Genomic DNA, 11,691 nt, shown 5'->3' on the forward strand with positions numbered 1-11,691 from the left:
ATGATTATTTCATTATAGACATTTACAAGTTTTTCAGTTTATGTTAGTGTGACATAAATATTCTAGTGTTTTATACATGTTGAACTGAATATTTTATGGTGTGTTCATGTCACATATGAGTTACTGTACTTACCAGATTCTAACATAATAAGCGTTATGTCGCTGGAGAACTTGTAATTACAACTTCACCCACAACTGGGGCTGTTTTTCCTCAATTCCTTTATACACATTGCATCTTTCTGGGACAGTGTTCAATGGAGAATCATACTCATCTTCATCCCAGCAAACATTTCATGATGGGGCCATGGACACGATATGAACTTGAGATATGGGCCCCTACAATGTTTTTGTCCATAGTTTTCATGTCGGCCCTGTCTGAATTAACTTCGGTCTTGACCCCAGTGTCTTTCTACATTTTCTTCTTTTGCCCTCTTGTTTTCCATTTAGGGTTAGAGACTGTAGTCCTAAAAAATGATTTTATCCCTCATTCTTGCTCTTTTTCATCTAAACATTTTCATTTCAGACAATAAATCACAGCCAAATATCAGTTCCGCCAATCCCATCTCTGGGGTTCTAGATCTGTCCAGCCATGAAATGTCTGTTTCAGTGATCTCTAGTCTTTGGAGAGTGTCCAGGCTCTACAGTTTCTTCTGGCCATCCTTTCACATTTCAGACAAACATTTCCAAGCTTAAATATGAAACAAGCTTGCTTCCTCCTTTTCCCAGCAAACTTCATAGAGCAGCAAATCACTGGACATTTTATTCCCAAAATGATTCCATATGTGCAAACAATACACTGGCCTGCAATTGAAGCATATTCTCTTAGTTTTGATTAGGGCTGCAGCCATCGATTATGTTAGTAAAGGAGTATGCTACCGATTATTCCATCAATTAATTGAGTAATCAGATAATAAGTAATTTTTCTTTATTAAAGAGCAAAACTACATATATAAGAGAAAATAAGATAGGTCTCTTGAAATAAACAACTAATTTTTTAATAAATATTTTTTACTGCTGAAATTGCATCCATCAATTACTGTTAAAACTAAAACCATTTAATGCATTTAATTGTCAAATTAAATTCAAAATGCAAAAACAAATATATCAAATAGTAATAAATACAATAAAAAAATTATAATAATGTAAAGATAAATTTCACATTACTTTAAAAAATATAAACATTAAAACCTAAAATGAAAACATAAATTAAGAAATCAAAAAAATCAAATCATAACTTTCAAGTTTCAGCCTAACTAAAGCTAAGATATGACATGAGCCTTTATTGTCTTCTTGGAAGGCTTTGTGGCTTTTGTAAGAGGAAAAATTCAGTGAACAAGAATTTAACTTGGAACAAGAAGTTATTGGGAGAATAAACCCTCTAAAATGCATCTCTATGTCCTGGTGTGCATGTGTGTAAAACTGTAAAACTGTTGTTTTTGATATCCTTCATATTCTGTGTACTGGTCAGGTCACAACAGTGATAGAAATTAATCTGTTCCAATAAATGTAAATATATTTTTTTGTTTTTACATTTTATGTACATTTTTACATTTATAAAGCACTTAAAAAAATTGTGTATCATCTTTTGAGTCAGATTCTTACATTCAATCAGTCAATTATAATAATAAGACATTTGGGCTGTTAGCAAACCTATAAATTATGTCAGTATCATCTAAATTCATCTTTGTAATGCAGAGGAAACACAGAAGCTGCATTGAAGAGGCATTTAGATATAAGCCTATTTACACACTATTTAATTCACCTCAGAGCAACATGAATGCATTTAACCTGCAGTTACATATGCATTAATGATATTTTGTAATTTTAAACATGAAATATTTAATACTGATACAATTATTTTTTTAAATGAAAAAAAGAAACTTTATAATCAGATTCAGTATCAATTAGTTTTATTCGCCAGGCATGCACAAACTCTTCAGGAACTTGAGCTGCGTCGAGAACAATTGGGGAACGCCTCCAGCGTGACATCTCTGAATCATGTGTGTAATCAGTCCAATGGATGAGATAGGGAATGGAGAAGGGCAAGTCCTTATCTTCTTCCTCACCTGCCAGATCCAGTGCCCGCTCTTAGGGATCTGAAACATGCTCCGGCGCTACTTCTCCCCGGGGAGCGGGCTCGGTGTCTCATCTATCTTCCTCCAAGGAGGTTGATGTGGTGAACGTTGCTGAGGATTCGCCCCCTCAATCGCTCCAGTATGAGGAGCTTTTGGAGGAGGTTACTTGAGCTGTGGCCAAGTTAAACATCGAATGGCCCGCCGAGAAAAAGGCTGAATCCCTGTTTCTGATCACTACGGCAACGTAGTGGGGATTAATGAGCGCGGTTATAAGTCGATGCCCCGGGTTGAACAGACTCTCACGAGCTATCTGTTTCCCTGTGCAGCATCATCATTAAAGGCTCTGACGCTGCCCTCCAAGCTGCTGCACACAACATCAGTGCTGGTGGGCAAGGGGTACTCGACAGCGGGTCAGGCTTGTGCATGTCTGCACACCATGGCAATGTTACAAGTGTACCAAGCTGATCTACAGAAACGTTTAGATGAGCAAGAGCACATGAGATCTGAGGCCGACACCCGGGGAAGGGCTTTGGAGAGTTTTTGGCCAGGCTCAGATGGACCTGTTTCAGCCAGCTCCACTCCACTTGTGGCCGAGGCTTCGTCTTTACACCTTTCCCCCGATTGCTCTGCTCCCAGGAGTTTTGGAGAGAGTGTGCCGGGATGGAGTCCGGCTGCTGTTAGTAGCCCTGTCCTGGCCGGGTCAAGTATGGTTCTCGGACCTGATTTCCCTACTAGAAGGCTCTCCCTGGGAGATTCCCATCAGGAGGGATCTCCTCTCACAGGTGGAGGGCACCATAGTCCACCCCCGCCCAGAGATGCAAGTAGGTATCGCTGCAGCCCGGAGACCTCCAAGTGGGAGGAGCTTTTGCCGCAAGTGGGCTGGACTTCACGGAGAGCTCCAAGTGGGAGGAACTTTTGCCGCTAGTGGGCGGGACTTTACAAATGGGCGGGGTTTAAGCGGAAATTTCACATTGCGTCATTGCCGGGGTGCGCGATGGCATAAAGTAGCGATACTAATGAAAAACAGATTTATTGTTTTTCATTGTAGTTTAAATTTTATTAACAAGAGGTTATATAATTTTGTGACAACTGCAAACATTCAAGTATATTAAATTATATTAATTTTATAATTATATCAGTATCAAGAAAATGAATGAGTAATTTAGAGCAATAAAATGTTTACTGTATGTGAATGTTTTTCTTTAATGCAAGTTTGAAATATGAGGGAGAATTATATTGTTTAGATTGTTACAACCCCCTTGGCTCTAGGTGAAACAACATTACAAAAGGCCACACGTGGAAGTACATTTTACAAATAAACATTTAATTTAAAAAAAGAAAAAAAATCTAAATAGTAATACAAGAGTTAATAATAATAATAATAATAAAAAAACATTCCAAGACTTAAGAGGAAAATAATATTGGTACCAAAGTCCAATTTAAGACACTCATTTCTCAATCTCCTTTTTATCACCAACTCAATCACAGGTGACGCTCCAAACCATTACAAAGTTTTATTTGTTATATGACATGCAAAAAGCAGTGAAATGTAGGTCTGGCATACTCTTTTTAGACTGTGCAAAAAAAAAAGAAAAAAAGAAAAGAAAATTAAATACAAATAATGAAACAACAGGAAAAAAATACAAAGTTTTTTTTTTTTTGGAGATAATTAAATACAAATAATGAAATATACACAATATACTGTAATAAACTTCTACACAGATGATTTGTAGAGATGCTACACAGAAACTGCTACACAGATGATGTGCAGAGATGTAAACAATGTGCAGTGAGGATGAAATGCCTAGTTAGGTTGTCAAAAAAGCAGTGTGCAGAGAGTTATTGTAGCCCTAAACAACCAGTCTATAAAGTGAAGTGTGTTTAATGTCCATGTTTAGTAGTCTGATAACATGAGGGAAGAAACTCCTCCTGAGCCTCTCCGTCTTTGCCATCAGACTGCAGAAGGGTCTGCCTGACTGTAGCAGATGGGTTGGTGGGGTATTTAAGGATCTTAACAGCCCTAGATTTACATCTCCTGGTATGGATGTCTTGCAGAGAGGGGAGAGATGTTCTGGACATGTGCTCAGCTACTCTTTGTAGGGCATTTGAAGGTATTTGAAGATGCTCACTCTCTCCACTGTGGTCCCATTAATGATGATTGGGGTAGATCCGCTGCTGCCTCAAATAGAAAAGAGTTATTGTAAAATATTATTACAATTTACAATATGAATGTTTCTACTGCATTTCTGAACAAATAAATGAAGGGCTGGTGAGTACAGACTTCAAAACCATAACAAAATCTGTCCAACCCCAAACAGTCCTGTAGAACAGATATTTAAGGAACCAGAGGTTTTAACCTGCTTGAATTTTATCAGCATTGGAACACTTTGCTGCTGCTTTCACTCTAAGGCTATGGATTATATTTTTACTGGAATGAAGTGTCATTAGTCACTAAACATTCAGTCCAATGACATAGTAAAAAAATTCACTGTTGACAAGTTAACATTAACTAAAGTACAATGCACATTTATGTGAGACGTCCACAGAATGTAATGTCATTTACATTCCATCATTTGTCATTTAGGACAGTCTCTGACCATATCCCTGGAGCAATTTTAGGGACAAGCGCTGTTGCAAATGTCCACCTTTAAAGTATGAACATAATTTATCCACACAAAGACCCACATACACACACATTAGTCAAAAATCTTCAGAAAAAATAAATTACACATCTTGATGCATAGAAAGAACAAAAAAAAGTTTACAGGAAAGTGATCCTTTGGGTTTGCAGAGAGAGGCGGTAACCAGATCACTGAAATGTAACTTTTGGCCACCCAGACTTGAACTTTCTGTAACACAAAGTTTACACATAATGTTTTTTTTTTTTTTTTTTGTTTCCTACAATGACAAAATTAATTCTACACCTGTTGATATGTAATGCATGGTAGTGGACACTGCAGTTATCCTCATATATCCACTCTGTTATGATTATCAAATTGAAAAATGAATATGGTAATTAAACCAAATGTTTCAATTGCATTACATTATTTGGATTAACGTTACACGTAAAAATAGATAACATTTAAAAATTGTTTTGAAACAATGACCAGCTTTGTTAATGTCAAGCATAATCAGGAGTTTTAACTAAGACTCATTCTTATGGAACACTGGACTAAATCTATTAATAGTTATTGATCGCTTAAATATCAGTGCAGTTATAATATATAGGCCTGCATATTTTACGTAACGTTAGTAACAATGCTTGCTTATGGTCTTCAGTGTCCGTAATCTGCAGCGTAAAACCTATATATATATTGCAGAAATATTTAGCACAAAAGGGTAACAGACACAATAAAGATGTAATTTATCTGAGCTGCTAATGCTGTCTTAACGTGCTCTCGGAATAATCGTAAATGTGAGTTTTGAAGGTAAAAAATTGCACAGGAATGTCCTCCCATTTGAATGCAATGAGCTTGTAATCATGATTTAACTACGTCAAGACTAAAACATCAACCGCCAAGATACTGCACTTTTCGTAACTTGTAATACGTTGTACAAGTCTAGACTTACCCCTTCAAACTCCTCTTTCTTGACGCTGAAAAGCCTTGGGAAGTTGACGTCGTCTTTTTTTTTTTTTTGGTGGGGGGGGGGGGGGATTCGCAGCGTGCATTAACCCCATGACATTAAATAAACCAATCAAAAGACTCTGGAGGTTTGTACAGCCCACTTGGAGCTGAAGTCCCACCCATTTGGAGCTAACCCGCCCATTTGGAGCTGGCTCCGACCTCCGTTTATACCTATCTCCAGAGATGTGGAAGTTATAGGTGTGGCAACCTGAGGGGCATCTTCCAATCCAGAGCCCCCTCAACAAGGAAACTGTATGCCTTGAGGTGAAAACTTTTCACGTCTTGGTGCGGAGACTGCCAGCTCGACCCAGTTTACTGCCCGATTGGTACAGTGCTGGAGTTCCTGCAGGCCCGTTTCTCCGCAGGGTTGAACCACTCCACCCTGAAGGTCTATGGGGTGGCCATTGCGGCCTACCATGCCCCTCTTGCCCCCCTCTTGAACCCCTCTCGCTGTGTGCTGACGCTGAGGCCTCCAGTATGTTCTCGTGTCCCCATGTGGGACCTGGCTGTGGTGTTAGAAGCTCTCTTTAGGCTGCCCTTTGAGTCTATTGAGGAGATCTCTGATCACCGTCTCTCTGTTAAGACTGTCTTCCTGTTGGCGATATCTTCTCTCAAGAGAGTTGGGGACCTACAGGCCCTCTCTGTGGCCCCTTCCTATATAGACTTTGCGCCCGGTCTGGCTAAAGCTTTCCTTTACCCTCTTGCGGGGAATGTTCCTAAGGTTCCCTCCTCTACACCACGGTCTGTCATACTCCAGGTCATCAGTTCTCCTCCCCTCAGGGAGCCACACCTGAAGAAGCTTAATTGTATGTGTCCAGTGTGAGCATTGGACACATACGTCCACAGAGCTGCCCTGTGGAGAAGGGCGGACAAGTTATTTGTCTGTTATGGTCCCCCTAAGAGAAGTTTTCTTGCTACTAAACAGACCCTCATCCGGTGGATAGTAGATTGTAGACACCCATTTGACCTTGATTTTACGGTCTAGATTTATGAGCCGCACCAGGCCTCCAGCTGAAAAGCATCCCCACAGCATGGTGCTGCCACCACTGTGCATCACTATTGGGACTGTATTGGACAGGTGATGAGCAGTGCCTGGTTTTCTCCACACATATAGCTTAGCATTAAGGCCAAAAAGTTATATCTTGGTCTCATCAGACCAGAGTCCTTCAGGTGTTTTTTAGCAAACTCCATGCAGGCTTTCATGTGTCTTGCACTGAGAAGAGGCTTCCGTCGGGCCACTCTGCCATAAAGCCCAGACTGGTGGAGGGCTGCAGTGATGGTTGATTTTTTACAACTTTCTCCCATCTCCCGACTGCAGCCACAGTGATATTTGGGTTCTTCTTTACCTCTCTCACCAAGGCTCTTCTTCCCCGATAGCTCAGTTTGGCTGAACAGTCAGCTCTAGGAAGGGTTCTGGTCATCCCAAACATCTTCAATTTAAGGATTATGGAGGCCACTGTGCTCTTAGGAATCTTATGATTTTGTAAACCTTGGCCAGATTTGTGCCTTGCCACAATTCTGTCTCTCAGCTCTTCAAGCAGTTCCTTTGACGTCATGAATCTCATTTGCTTTGACATGCACTGTGAGCTGTAAGGTATTATATAGACAGGTGTGTGGCTTTCCTTATCAAGTCCAATCAGTATAATCAAACACAGCTGGACTCAAATGAAAGTGTAGAACCATCTCAAGGATGATCAGAAGAAATGGACAGCTTCTTAGTTAAAGCTGTGGTAGGGAATTTTTGACGCTCTAGCGGTTAATAAACAGAACTGCTTGCGTCTTGTGGAAGAACATCGTTGCCGGAAATACTTCTCTATGTTTATGTCTATGAAGAATCACAAAGTTACTCCGCCGCGGTACCCCCGAAGCAATCTAAAATAGTCTGAATATAAACACTTATTATAGGTGCACCCTAGTGATTCAGGACAAGCCAAAAACAAGGTTTGGAAAATGGATTCATGGTGTACTCGCTTATTATATACATTTTTCTACATTTTGAACACAAACAAAGTTACCGCAGCTCTGATTGGTTATTTTTTACCGGGAGCGATGGAGTTTCTGCAAATGGCAATAGGACCACTGGGAGGAGCCAGGGGAGCTTGATTTTTTTCACAGATTATCTGTCTCATATTGTACTGTCAGGACATAATGACAGGTTTAATAAATATGTAAAAAATAATTTTTTACAAAAGTTCCCTACAGCACCTTTAAATATATGTTTGTTACAGCAAAGGGTCTGAATACTTAGGACCATGTGATATTTCAGTTTTTCTTTAATAAATCTGCAAAAATGTCAACAATTCTGTATTTTTCTGTCAATATGGGGTGCTGTGTGTACATGCTTCTTTGGGATGACACAATCAAGTGATGTTCGATTGCAGTATGCACGCTTCTAGTGGGCACATAAGTCTGAAGTACTAAATTTAGGTAAATGGGTGAAGAGCCAGTGGTAGTTTTGTAGGCAAACATCAATGCCTTGAATTTTATGCAAGCAGCTATTGGTAGCCTGTGCAAATTGATGTGGTGTGATGTGTATTCTTTAAAAATTAATTAATTAATCATTAAAAATTAAAAAACTTGCTGCTGCATTCTGGATTGATTGTAAAGGTTTTATAGAACGGGCTGGAAGACCTGCCAAGAGAGTATTGCAATAGACCAGCCTGGACAGAACAAGAGCTTTAACAAGGAGTTGTGCAGCATGTTCTGAAAGAAAGGGTCTGATGTTCTTGATGTTGAATAAAGCAAATCTGCAGGACTGGACAGTTTAAGCAATGTGGTCTGAGAAAGTCTGCTGATGATTAATCATAACTCCAAGCATTCTGACTGTTTATGCAGGAGTTATGGTTGATGTGCCTAACTTGATGGTGAAATTGTGATGAAACGATAGGTTTGCTGGAATAACAAGCAGTTCTCTCTTGGCAAGGTTGAGTTGAACGTGATGGTCTGCAAGAAATGTCTGTTAGACAAGCTGAGATGCAAGTAGCTACCTTCGGATCATCAGGATGGAATGAGAGGTAGAGTTGAGTGTCATCAGCATAGCAGTGGTATGAAAAGCCATGTTTCTGAATGACAGAACCTAATGATGCCATGAAGACAGAGAAGAGAAGTGGTCCATGAACTGATCCCTGAGGCACCCCAGTAGTTAGATGTTGAGACTTGGACACCTCACCTCTCCAAGATACTTTGAAGGACCTATCTGATAAATAAGACTCAAACCACTGAAGTGCGGTTCCTGAGATGCCCTTAGCTAGTAGGTTTGATTTTCATTTTAATATGGATAAATTGAATACAGACCAAAAATCACACACAAACATTTATTTGACTGTTGGTTTATCAGGATTTAATCAATCAGATCAAGCAGTAGTGTTCTTGATATAATAGTCTGTAATTGCTAAACTATTTTACTAATAAAATCACCAGATCTGCACTGACATCATGTTTGTTGTGTGTGTGTGTGTGTGTGTGTTTGTAAGGGAGAGATAATCTGAGAGAGTGTATGTGCTTTCCATACACAATAAAATGTAATTTTGTTGCAAAAACATTAAAATAATTTGTCATTTTTATCCTGTTGTTTACAATATTTATTTGCTTGGCCAGTGTTTATGTGGGTTTTAGTTCTTTTGCGGTTTTGCGGACAGAACAAGAGCTTTAACAAGGAGTTGTGCAGCATGTTCTGAAAGAAAGGGTCTGATGTTCTTGATGTTGAATAAAGCAAATCTGCAGGACTGGACAGTTTAAGCAATGTGGTCTGAGAAAGTCTGCTGATCATTAATCATAACTCCAAGCATTCTGACTGTTTATGCAGGAGTTATGGTTGATGTGCCTAACTTGATGGTGAAATTGTGATGAAACGATAGGTTTGCTGGAATAACAAGCAGTTCTCTCTTGGCAAGGTTGAGTTGAACGTGATGGTCTGCAAGAAATGTCTGTTAGACAAGCTGAGATGCAAGTAGCTACCTTCGGATCATCAGGATGGAATGAGAGGTAGAGTTGAGTGTCATCAGCATAGCAGTGGTATGAAAAGCCATGTTTCTGAATGACAGAACCTAATGATGCCATGAAGACAGAGAAGAGAAGTGGTCCATGAACTGATCCCTGAGGCACCCCAGTAGTTAGATGTTGAGACTTGGACACCTCACCTCTCCAAGATACTTTGAAGGACCTATCTGATAAATAAGACTCAAACCACTGAAGTGCGGTTCCTGAGATGCCCTTAGCTAGTAGGTTTGATTTTCATTTTAATATGGATAAATTGAATACAGACCAAAGGTTACCTGTAAGATTTACCCCAAACAAATTGTATTTTATATTTAACCACTAAAGAAACATCAGAGCCAGTGGCACATATCAGAAGGACTAGCTGAATTGAGACTGCTCTAGACGGATACATGAGGACTGAGCTCCCGCTTATCGCGTGGAGCTGACCGTCTCTGAAATCAGTTTAACACATTTTTAAATAGGCGCTGTCTTTATAAATATACTACAGTTTTGAGTTTCAAACAACTATATTCTCATCCGAAATACTTTTAAAATTACATTTCATGAAACAATAACAGTAATATTTAGAAAATTATCCAAATAAATGGTGGTTGAAATCAAAATGCTGCGTGAACTCAACCAATCAGACTGTTTTAATGCCAAAGTCCCGCCCCCAAAATTCCTGACATTTGAAAAAGTACTCGCCAGCAGGGACTTTCTGAGGGGCATTTTTTTTTTTTTTTACCCAGAACTTTTTAACATAGATCTTTAGATTTTTTGATCTGGGTCAGTCATAGGGCTCTTTGTAATGAGGCTCTTGGCTGCTTTTGGGGGCCTCAGCTGTCAGCAGCAGAGTTTGGTGGAGAACTGTGTTTGGACTCTTTGGACTTCTGAAAGTGTTTATATCTACATCATCATAATGCTGAGTGTCGCCATAGTAACACCACACCTTAGTGAATATAAAACATCAAACAATGACATCATGTGACGACTTTGGAAACTAGGTGAGACACTATTAATTAAACAACCACACAGAGGATTAAATACACATATTACATTGATTTGTTTCTATATAATATAAAACACAATAGAACTGTGATATAATACAGGTCTGGGCAGCTTCAGTCCTGGAGGGCTGTGTCCCCAAACCTAATCAAACACACCTGAACCAGCTCATCAAGGTCTTCAGGATCTTCAAGATCAGTAGAAAGCGACAGGCAGGTGTGTTTGAGTAATGTTGGAGCTGAACCAAAGGACCAAAGCGGCCCAGCCCTGCTGTATTACATTCAACACTAAATGCATAACAGGTATTTGTTGGTACATAACTGAGCTAGACTAAGACTAATATTAACATGACAAAAATCACACACAAACATTTATTTGACTGTTGGTTTATCAGGATTTAATCAATCAGATCAAGCAGTAGTGTTCTTGATATAATAGTCTGTAATTGCTAAACTATTTTACTAATAAAATCACCAGATCTGCACTGACATCATGTTTGTTGTGTGTGTGTGTGTGTGTGTGTGTTTGTAAGGGAGAGATAATCTGAGAGAGTGTATGTGCTTTCCATACACAATAAAATGTAATTTTGTTGCAAAAACATTAAAATAATTTGTCATTTTTATCCTGTTGTTTACAATATTTATTTGCTTGGCCAGTGTTTATGTGGGTTTTAGTTCTTTTGCGGTTTTAGGGCGTAAGTTCGCTGAGCGTTTCCCTGGAAATAAATTGCACACCTTTTGAACATTTGTCAGCCAATCAGAAGCCTTCAACAGCCCTGTGTGATATAATCCATGTTTCATGTATTAACAATGTCCAGAAATTTTTTGCTAAGGCTAGTTTAAATGAAGCAGGTGAGGAACAAAATAAACCAGACCAAATGCAAACACGAGCTCAAAACTATGTGAGGTGTTTTTGCACGGATCATAGCTGTTTCAGTGTGACTTGTGTGGGAAGTATGACATGTTTTGTGTAAACTTAAAAAATCATAAAAATACCTGATGATCATG

General features: G+C 39.1%; 1 long non-coding RNA gene across 1 annotated transcript; it reads right to left on the minus strand.

The window, feature by feature from the left end:
- Window positions 1–3,905: 3,905 nt before the first annotated feature.
- Window positions 3,906–5,739, minus strand: LOC113039971 (uncharacterized). Its single transcript, XR_003275108.1, has 3 exons — window positions 5,646–5,739; window positions 4,841–4,924; window positions 3,906–4,250 (listed from the first exon to the last, which is right to left on the minus strand). It is a non-coding gene; the product is annotated as an uncharacterized LOC113039971 (long non-coding RNA).
- Window positions 5,740–11,691: the final 5,952 nt, after the last annotated feature.

The sequence above is a fragment of the Carassius auratus genome, chromosome 22 (assembly GCF_003368295.1).
Source record: "Carassius auratus strain Wakin chromosome 22, ASM336829v1, whole genome shotgun sequence".
Lineage (NCBI taxonomy): Eukaryota > Metazoa > Chordata > Actinopteri > Cypriniformes > Cyprinidae > Carassius > Carassius auratus.